This window comes from Propithecus coquereli, unplaced genomic scaffold (genome assembly GCF_000956105.1).
Source record: "Propithecus coquereli isolate 6110/MARCELLA unplaced genomic scaffold, Pcoq_1.0 Scaffold7, whole genome shotgun sequence".
Taxonomy (NCBI): Eukaryota; Metazoa; Chordata; class Mammalia; order Primates; family Indriidae; genus Propithecus; species Propithecus coquereli.
This window is the reverse complement of record NW_012153062.1, coordinates 18,321,516-18,332,442: the sequence shown is the minus strand read 5'-3', so window position 1 is coordinate 18,332,442 and position 10,927 is coordinate 18,321,516.

Below are 10,927 nucleotides of genomic sequence, written 5' to 3'. Positions count from 1 at the left end.
AATCCTAACAAAATGGAAATATCCAGCATGAACAAACTAAATTGTAGATGTTACACATTAGTACTAGCAATAAGCTTGACTATACTGAGTGCTCACTATGTGTTAAGTTCTCTTCTAGACATTTTAAATGTTTCCTTATAACTCTACGAGTTAGCTACTTCTATTAAAACATTTTCCTGTTATTGAAACAGTAGTACAGAGAAATTTTTTATTCTGACCTTGGTTACACAGACAGTAAAATGTAGAGCTGAGATTTGAACCCAAGCAATCTGGCTACAGAGCCCATAGGTTTAATATACAACACAGAATAACTTTGCCCATTCTATATAGAAACGGAGAAAACAAATGGAAATTTTCTTTTGGCATCTCATAGCTAGAAGAACCACATAATGCTTTTTAAAAGGAGATCAATGTTTAAGCTATGAATCTTAGAGTTACTAAAGATATCTACAATGTTATCCCTCAGAGATAAACTTTTAATTCAATCAACGTATATTTGTTGAGTGCTCGATATATTTCAAGCATTGTTCTGGATTCCTAGGATACATCAAGAAACAAAAAGAGAGAGATATCCTTGCCATTGTGGAACGTATATTATACGATACTTACATTCTAGTTAGTTTGAATTCCAAACAAAACCATGTGGCTGACCATGCTCAAAATTACACATCTTTTAGAATTACATAAATATTCAAAAATTATGTGAGAGGCTTGAAACAGAAAACAGACACCACGAACTAATGTAGAATCTTTCTTAGTAACAATCACCCATGTTTACTAATAGTTTCTCATGACCTTGAAATAACCGTTAAATCACATGAACTCAATTGCCACTTCAGTTGTTTTATATAGATAAAAAGAGCACTTTAAAGCTTTGAAGCCACAAGTCTCTAAGCTTTATCCCACAAATACCTGTCCCACAACTCTTTAAAGCCATCTTTTATTTATCCCCAACAACTAGTTACTGTTTCTCCTCATTTGCAACTTGTCTTCTTATTTCTACTTGCGGTGTGCCATTACCTTAAGACATTAAGAGCTCTCTATCAAGCAAATATAGTTGGCATGATCACACTGGTGATCATGGTTATATAAGAAGATTTACGTGATTATAGAGCCAAATAGGTGACCAAATTTTGATAATTGAACACAGATATGGTTCATGTACTGGAGGTTAAAATGAAAACTAAAATTCTTAGAGATTTTTTATTATAATAATAATTATTTTTTATTGCACCTTAAAAGCCAGAAGAACTCATGCGAGTTTGTTTGACCCTGGGCTTTCTCTCAGGCAACAAGGAATGCAAACTGTAGGTTGCCCTTCAATAGCAGTGTTTATAACTACCAAAACCTAATTCATGCTACTCTATAGAGCCCTAAGGTGACAATTATTTCTGAATTCCATAATAATTGGTAGTCTAGTATGGTGACAAAACCAGAAGAGCTGTGTGTGTATTTTTTCTGGCTGTCTGAAGAATCCCTCATGGCAGATGATAATATTTCACCCCTAATCTTATTTTCTATTTCTAAAATGTATTTTCATTAACCTTCATTTTATATTGTACACTTCATTCTGACATAAGATTTGCTTTGTTTCTGCAGTAGTTTTGAGTTACTTTATGGGATGTTAAAGAGTTGAAATGTACTATCAATGTACAAAAATAAAAAATAAAATCTCATTCTACATAATTTCAGGGGAAAAAATCTCCCCTCACTTTAAGTGAACTTTCCTCCAAATTTCCAGAAGTGTAAATCCTAAAGGATGAATGACTTTGATGTCATTTAATGCATCAATAATTTTCTCTAACATTATAGGAAAACAGATGAAGAATTCACCCAAATTTTAGTTTCTATATAGTATAACATTTCAAATTGGGTCCTAGGAAGAAAGAAACTTTTCATGCTAATATATGTGTGTGTGTGTGTGTGTGTGTGTGTGTGTATGTATATGTGTGTGCACGTGTGTGTGTATATGTGTGTGTGTGCTAAAGGAAACATGAATAAAGCCTGGAAGCAATTATTTAATGACATGCATGTGCAAGAAAATGTTGTCAGCAGTAGCACCTAGCACAAAAAGAAGGCTCTGTCAGGGAGGTATATGCCAAATAAGTCAATTTAAATTCAGCCAGTCAGCAAACACGAATATCTGTCAGTTTGCAAGGGGATATTTTCCTTTTCTTGGACAAATAATACGCTTTTTCTATTATAAATGACATTACGTAGCTTCACAAAACAAGGTGCTTTAAACAAAGCACTTGCACAGAGGAAGAAGCATTTCTTTGATAAGCTTGAGGAAACTGAAAGGAGGTAGATGGGTAAAACAAGGCAAAAAAAAAAAAACCTCGCAAAACCTACTTAGAATAGCTCATTGATATGAACAGTAGATTGACATACACAGGAAACAATTGCGATGGACAAAGTGGAGAAATGCAACATATGGCTGTTTTAATAACCCAGTCTGACCTCCTGTGGGAAAAAATGTAACCAATTGTGTAGAAATCTCATTCTTGATGGTAAACAAATAAAAATTGGGATGGACTGAAACTTGCTTATTTAATAGTCATATAAAGAGTATTTCTAAAATTATCACAGATGTTTTAAATAACAAAAGTTTCATAGATTACTTTAAATTTGTTCTATATTGCTATCAATATTATTAGTTAACATTTATTATTTACTATGACCCAGACGTTGTGCTTAATGTTTTTATGTGAAATTTTCACAAAACTCCTACAGTGTGGGCACTACACATCTCCTCATTCCAGAGTGAAAAAATGTAATGCTTACAGAGGTTGTCAATTGCCAATGTCTATAGCTAGCATCTTACACAGCCTGGAAGTCTGTGTCTAGACTTCTCACTTTTAATCATCTTATTCGTGAACATGCTTCAAACTTTGGAGACAATTCTGTATTTTGCCATCATCATCATAAAAGTAATATGCGAAATTTTAGTCATCTTTTTTGGGGGAGACTTAATATTTTAGCTTGATATAAGTTTTCCTCTATTTAAATAAACACTTCTCATTACCAAGAACGGAGGGACAGCTATTCAAATTTGGGAGACAGCAACAAAGGCCTTTACCCCTTCTATGAGGGAAGCACATAGTGAAGCTTCACCATCAGTAGGCATTATTTACAGATAAATGGCAATGGAATTCCAATGGCATCGCATATTTTATTCACACTGAAGTCAAATGAGCTCATTGTGATTAATGTAACTACAGTGAATGCCAAAGAAATTAATAGCAATTATCTACTCATTGTAAAAGGTGGCTGATAATTAGTGCTATTATACAAAAAATGTACATTTTAAGTAATTATCATCATGCATTTGTTTGGTCCATTACAACGCTGATCAGGATGAGTTCATTTGATGATCATGCAGCCAGAACACACAAATCCACCAAGAATCTGTGGTCTCAGGTTTGAGTGAAGAACAATCACATTAAGTTTTTGTGATTCTACTTAAATATACATAAAACACAGTTTCCTTTCCTGAATATATTATTTTAGTAGTGTATAATCACAAATAGTATACTTTGTTGTTTTAGTGTAAGACTTTTTGATAGTTATAGGGCAACATTCACACCTTGAGACTTAAAAGCTAAGTATAAACTCCAACATATTCAAATATTTTATTATTGATTATGATGAACATTCATTCACAGTTCTGTGTAATTTTGGACAATAGTATCAACTTTAATGATAAGAGAAAACATGAGAAAAAATGAAAGTGTATAACATGTATAATGATGTGTTCTTTCTAAAGAAACATTTTAAGAGAATGGGTTTGTAATGTTGGAAAGAAGTTCTCTCTTTGTTTAACCTTGACCAAGATTAAAGTTGATCAAAATTAAAAGGTGTCTGCTTAACTTAATCTCTTTGCTTCTGGGACCCTTCTGACTGAGAAGATGATAATTCTTATCTAGGAACAAAAGTGGCACTTAAGTACATGAAATGTTGTCATCCCCTCAGAAATAAAAAAATATGTATCTATATATTAGATCATAAGTATAGTTATGTCCTCCTTTTAATTAAGTCATGTTTCTATTGTGGCAAAAAAAAAAGACAAATAACATGAAATCTACCCTAAAAGTAGATTAAAAGCATTATCAACCATACGTAAATTGTTATATAGTAGATCTCTAGAATATAACTAAGTAAATTTTAATTTGGCAAAAGTTTTGTATGTTCTTTGTTGCATAATTTGCCATCTTTTCTTAGTGGAATGTTTATGTTAGAAATCCAGGTACACTGTAGTTTTTAATTAATTCAGCCACCTATGAATCACGAATGGCAAGAAGTAAAGCATGGACATCATTTAAAAGATAAAGTGCTAAGGTTTACAGAGTTTAACATCCATCACGAAGTTCATTTCCATGAGACCCATCACAAGTGTAATGCAGCTGATTCATTTTGTTTTCCTCAAATGATTATTGACAAAGGAAACTACTCTGTGGCACCAAACAGACCTGTATTTGCTGAGTAACCTGACTCTTTCTGCACAATATTATTTGTGAATGTGCCATGATCTTCGCTGCCTCGATTTGAAAACTTCTGATGTCTTTTAAGCCAGGAATATTCCTAAGAGTATTCTCTACTCACTGAAATGGTGTATTTGCTCTCATTTTAAATGATGAATTTGTTGTCTCTTGAGCAGAAAGAAGGTTAATAGTTATATTAGTTATCTAAAAACTTCTTTTGATTAGAAAAAAATTGAAATAAAATATCCCACAGGAAAATTAAATTGTATTTATTGATGCATAGTGACAGCTGATGAAGAATACAATCAGAGTTCATTTCAGGGAGTTTTTTTAGGGGAATGCGGAGGATGGGGATAGAAACTTTTAAAAAATTAAAGAAATTTCTGTGACCAACAATGTACAAATCAACCATGTTTTAAAGTTTCTATTTGAAGGAATTGAAGGCAGCTGATCAATGCTACATCTCACTGGTTTTAAATTACTACATTCTAAAAAATACATAATGGCATATATAAGGTGAAATCCTGCAGAATCCTGTTTGGAGCATGGGCCCTAGAGTCAAGCTACCCAGGTCTGGAAGCTAATCCTATCACTTTCTCAGGCACCTTGGGCAAGCTAATTAATTACTTTATGACTCAATTTCCTTACCTATAAAAATGAGAGAAGGTATAATAGTTGTTTCTAACTCAGAGGTTTTTCTACATGCTGAAATATAAACTTGATTGAGTTCCAAGCACATATTACTCAGAAAACATTAATGTTAATTTTATTACTGGATGGTTATCTAAACTAGGATGCACTGTAAACTATAGTCGCTGGGCTGGATACAGCTCACTGCTTGTTTTTGTAAATAAAGTTTTATTGAAACACAACTATACCCCTTTGCTGACATTGTCTGCTTTTACTCAATGGCTGAGTTGAGTATTTCCAAGGAGACCTTAAGGCCTACAAAGCCTACAATAGTTACTATCTGGCCCTTTAGAGAGAAAGTTTATCAGCTTGTGACCTCTATAGTGGTAAACGTTGGGGCTTCCTAACGAAGCTTTAAATTAATACTTCAGAGATACTGTCACTGGTCCAAACAATCAGGAGGAGATTCTAGGACAGAAGAAATCTAAATGAAGTCAAACAAATTGCTTAAGATAAGTGTTCTGAAAAATGTATTAATGTAAAGAATCAAAGCTGTAATTCTTCTAGTCCCTAATATTCAATTGTAGTTCCAGTTTCATCTAAGCAGTTCCTTGCATCCAATCAAGGACGTGGGACTCTGAGAAATGTGGCACTTATTGGATAATACACATATAGTCCTTAGCTATGTGAATATCCTTATAGAAAACTTTCCGACCTACGTGGCTTTTTCTCTTAATCACCTATCCTTTAGCCAGAAGGTAGAAGAAGCAGGATTAAAGCTTACAAAACTCTCTAGCCTGTTCGCGTATCTACCCCTCTGGTTAACAGACAAAATGGACTTCTTTGTGGCTAACTTAGGTGCTCAAAGTTAAAACAGAACCAGGTGGCCATAGCTAGGTGAAGGAGCCGTCACTACTCTGTGTTCTCAGAAAGTTGTCATAAAAGTGTCACAGGACCTTCTTTTTGACAATCCAGCCAAACCAGTTCTAGTCAGTACTAAGATAAACTGTGGTTGGAACCCCCTCTCCCCCATCACCAGCTATTTGAAAGTAACATCTAACAGAGATTAATGTTTTGGGACTTGGAAATGACCCGATTAGGACTCAACTATTTTGATCAATCAGAACTGAATAGTCCTGCCTTCATTTACATGAACAGATCTAATTGAGAACCTGGGGGAGAATATTCCCTATTTAAGCCAGCCCCTTCCTTGGTTCTTCAGAAAGCATACTTTTACTTGTACTGAAGGCTGTGCTTCCTCAACCAGTAGATTGTTTTTTAGAGAAAATAAAGCTCTCTCTTTCTTGTTCCACAAAGCTCAGGGACTATCGTTAATATTTCTTGATGAGAGGATGGGATCTGAAGTGGCCCACAAACTTCTTCCTATCACTGTCTGGACCATCACATCAGTGCACATGAGCCCCCTTTGAGCTCAGTTGTCTTCCTGTCTGTGTTGGGAGATGTTGGCTAAGCCCACTGGGACCCAAGATCTCCTTTTTTTAGGATGAGATATTGGAGATTTTATTTTCTTCTGGAAACCTGCTCATCAGGCTCCATGGGCTACCCATTTGTGGGGTTTACTCACACTTTGTGGGATACACTTGTACTTTGCAGACTATGCTCACACTTTGTGGGGTATGCTTACACTTCAGTTTTGCAATGATAGTTGAACTTAGATTGCACTCCAAGAGATGTCTTCATAAGGTGAGTGCTATGAGTAACCTAAGTTCTAAAGAAATGGTCTCTGACTGGTCATATATTTTGGTGATTTTTCAGATTTAAAATTTAAAGGTGAAAGCTAGATAAAAATTGACCTGAATTCCGGACGTCTCAAAGATAATAAAAGTCATTCCTTTAACTGGCACTTTATTTTTTTTAATTTTAATTATTATGGGTACATAATAGTGTATATTTACGGGGCAAATGTGATGTTTTGATACAGACATACAATGTGTAATGATCAAATAAGGGGAATTAAGGTGTCCATCCTCTTAAGCATTTATCATTTCTTTGTAATGGGAAAATTCCAATTTTGTGCTTTTAGTTATTTTAAAATATACAATGAATTATTATTAACTCTTGTTACCCAATTATGTGAAAGAACACTAGATCATATTCATTATAACTGTATTTTTGTACCCATTACCCATCCTCACTTTATTCTCCCCTCACTTTATTACCCTTCTCAAACTCTGGAAACCATCATTCTACTCTCTCTATCTCCATCATGAGTTCCTTTTTTTTTTTAATTTTTAGCTCTAAAATATGAGTGAGAGCATGTAATATTTGCATTTTTGTAACTGGCTTATTTCACTTAACATAATGTCCTCCAATTCTATCCATATTTTTGTGGATAACAGGAGTCATTTTTATGGCTGAATAATATTCCATTGTGTATATGTACCATATTTTCTTTATCCATTCATCTGTTAATGGACACTTAGGTTGATTTCATATTTTGACTATTGTGAATAGTAGTGCAATAAACAAGGGAGTGCAGATATCTCTTCAATATCCTTATTTTCTTTCTTTTGAATATATACCCAGTAGTAGGATTGCTGGATCATATAGTAGTTCTATTTTTAGTTTTTGGAAGAAATTCCATGCTGTTCTTGATAGTGGCTGTACTAATTTACATTTTTACAGTGTACAAGGGTCCCCCATTCTGAACATCCTCACCAGAATTCACTATTGTCTATCTTTTGAATAAAAGCCATTTGAACTGGAGTGAGATGATATGTCATTGTAGTTTTGATTTGCATTTCTCTAATGATTAGTGATGTTGAGCATTTTTTTGTATATTTTCTGATCATTTGTATGTCTTCTTTTGAGAAATGTCTGTTCAGATCTTTTGCCCATATTTTAATCATATTATTTTGGTGTTTTTTTTCCTATTGAGTTATTTGAGCCCCTTCTACATTTTCATTATTAAAATACCTTGTCAGATGAGTAGTTTGCAAATATTTTCTTTCATTCTGTGAGTTGTCTCCTCACTTTGTTGATTGTTTCCTTTGCTGTGAAGAAGCTTTATAGCTTGATGTAATATCATTTGTCATTTTTACATTGTTTGCCTTTGCTTTTGAATCTTACTCAAGAAATGTTTGCTCAGACAAATACCCTGGAGTGTTTCTCCAAAGTTTTCTTCTAGTAATTTCATAGTTTCATGTCTTATAGATAAGACTGTAATCCATTCTGATTTGATTTTTGTATATGGTAAGAGATAGGGATCAAGTTTCAGTCTTCTGTATATAGACATCCAGTTTTCCCAGCAACGTTTATTGAGGAGACTGTCCTTTCCCCACTGTATGTTTCTGGCAATGAAATGACTTGACTGTAAATATATGGATTTATTTCCAGGTTCTCTATTTTGTTCTGTTAGTCTAGGTGTCCATGTTTATGCCAGTACCATGCCATTTGGGTTACTATAGCTTTCTAGTATAATTTGAAGTCAGGTAATAAGATGCCTCCAGTTTTGTTCTCCATGTTCAAAATGGCTTTCACTATACTGGCTCTTTTGCGGTTCCATATACATTTCAGGGTTATTTTTTTCTATTTCTTTGAAAAATGTCATTGGTATTTTGATGAGCATTACATTGAATCTGTAGATTGCTTTTGGTAGCGTGGATATTTTAATAATATTAATTCTTCCAATCCATGAACATGGAACACCTTTCAATTTGTTGTGTCCTCTTCAATTTCTTTCAACAATGTTTTAGAGTTGTTGTAGAGATTTTTCACTTCTTTGGTTAAGTTTATTCTTGGGTATTTTATTTTATTTGTAGCTATTGTAAATGGGCTTACTTGATTTCTTTTTCAGATTATTTGTTGTTAGCATATAGAAATGCTACTGATTTTCATAGGTTGATTTTGTATCCTACAATTTTACTGAATTTGTCTGTTCTAAGAGTTTTTTGGTGGCGTCTTTATAATTTTCTCTATATAAGATCATATCATCTGTAAAAAAAAGATAATTTTGCTTCTTCATTTCCAATTTGGATGCCCTTTATTTCTTTCTCTTGTTTAATTCCTCTGGCTAGAACTTCCAGTAATATGTTGAGTAAAACTTGTGGAAATGAGCATTCTTGTTTTTTCCAGATCTTATAGGAAAGGCTTTCAGTTTTTCCACATCTGTTACTACCTGTGGGTTTATCATATATGACCTATATCGTGTGGAAGTATGTTCCTTCTATGCCTCGTTTGCTGAGAGTTTTTATCATGAAGAAATATTGAATTTTATCAAATACTTTTATGGCACCAATTGAAATTATCACATAGTTTTGTCTTTCATTATGTTTATATGCTGTATCACATTTATTGAATTTTGTGTGTTGAACCATCCTTGCATCACTGGGATGAATCCCACTAGATCATGATAGATGATATTTTTAATGTGTTTTTGAATTTGGTTTGATAATATTTTATTGAGAATTTTTGTATCTGTGTTCATCAGAGATATTAACATGTAGCTTTCTTCTTTTGTTCTATGTCTGGTTTTGGCATCAGGGTAATATTGGCTTCATTGATCTGTTATTATTCCTTTCAATAAAATTTCTATCCTGATCTTTATCTCTACATCCTCTTTTAGGCCGATAACTCTTAGATTTGCCCTTTTCAAGCTATTTTCTAGATCTTGTGGGCATGGTTTAATTTTATTTTTTTTTTCTTCTTTGCCTGTGTATTTCATTATAGCCAATCCTCAAGATCACTAGTTATTTCTTTTGTTTGATCAATTCTTCTGTTGAGACACTCTGGTGCATTTGTCAATCGAATTTTTCAGCTCCAAAATTACTGCTGGAATTTTTTTATCAAGTCAATCTCTGTTAAATTTCTCTGATAAAATTGTGAATTCCTTTACTATTATTTTGAAGTTCATAGAGCTTCCTCAAGATAGATATTTTGAATTGTCTGTCTGAAAGGTCACCTATCTCCTTCACACTGGGATTGGTCACTGGTGCCTTATTAAGTTGTTTGATGAGGTCATGTTTTTTGTATGTTCTTATGGATGTTCATTGATATCTGTGCATTGAAGAGCTAGGTGCTTATTCTAATCTTCACAGTCTGGGCTTGGTTGAACCCATCTTTCTTGATAAAGCTTGATAAAGTATTGTGAGCTAAGCCTGTGGTTACTGCAGCTCTATAAGCACTAGAGGGTGACATAAGCCCAGGAATGCTGCAACTTTTGCCAGTTCCTAGAGGTATTGCCTTGGTGGGCTTGGGAAAGATAAGAGAATTCCCTGGGTTACCAGGTAAAGACTCTCACTCTCTTCCCTTTCTTTTCTCCAATCAGAGGGAGTCTCTCTCCACATTGAGCTGCTTGGAATTGGGGGAGAGGTGATGCAAGCAGTTCTGTGACCACCACAGCTGGCACTACACTGGGTCACATCTGAAGCCAGCACAATAATGGGCCTCACCAAAGTCCCATGCTTGACTACTGCTGATGTTTATTCAAGGCCCAAAGGCTCTTTAATTAGCAGGTGGTGAGAATAGATGAGACTAGATTCTTCTCTTCAGAGCAGTGGATTCCCTTCTGGCCCAGGGTGGCTCTGAAAATGCTTTCCAAAAGCTAAGGCCTAGAAGCAGGGGTTTCAGGAATCTGCTTGGTGCTTAATTTTACTGTAGCCGAACCCAAGTTGTGAGACAAAATCGCCTGTATTCTTTCCTCTGCTTTCCCCAAGAAAAAGGAGAATCTCCCTGAGCTGCACGGCCTGAAGTTAGGAGAGGGGTGATTCATGCATGCCCTTGGCTTCCACAGCTGGTGTCACACTGGGTTGCGTGTACGCCAAATCCACTGCCTCTGAGACCAGCACAGCTCCAGG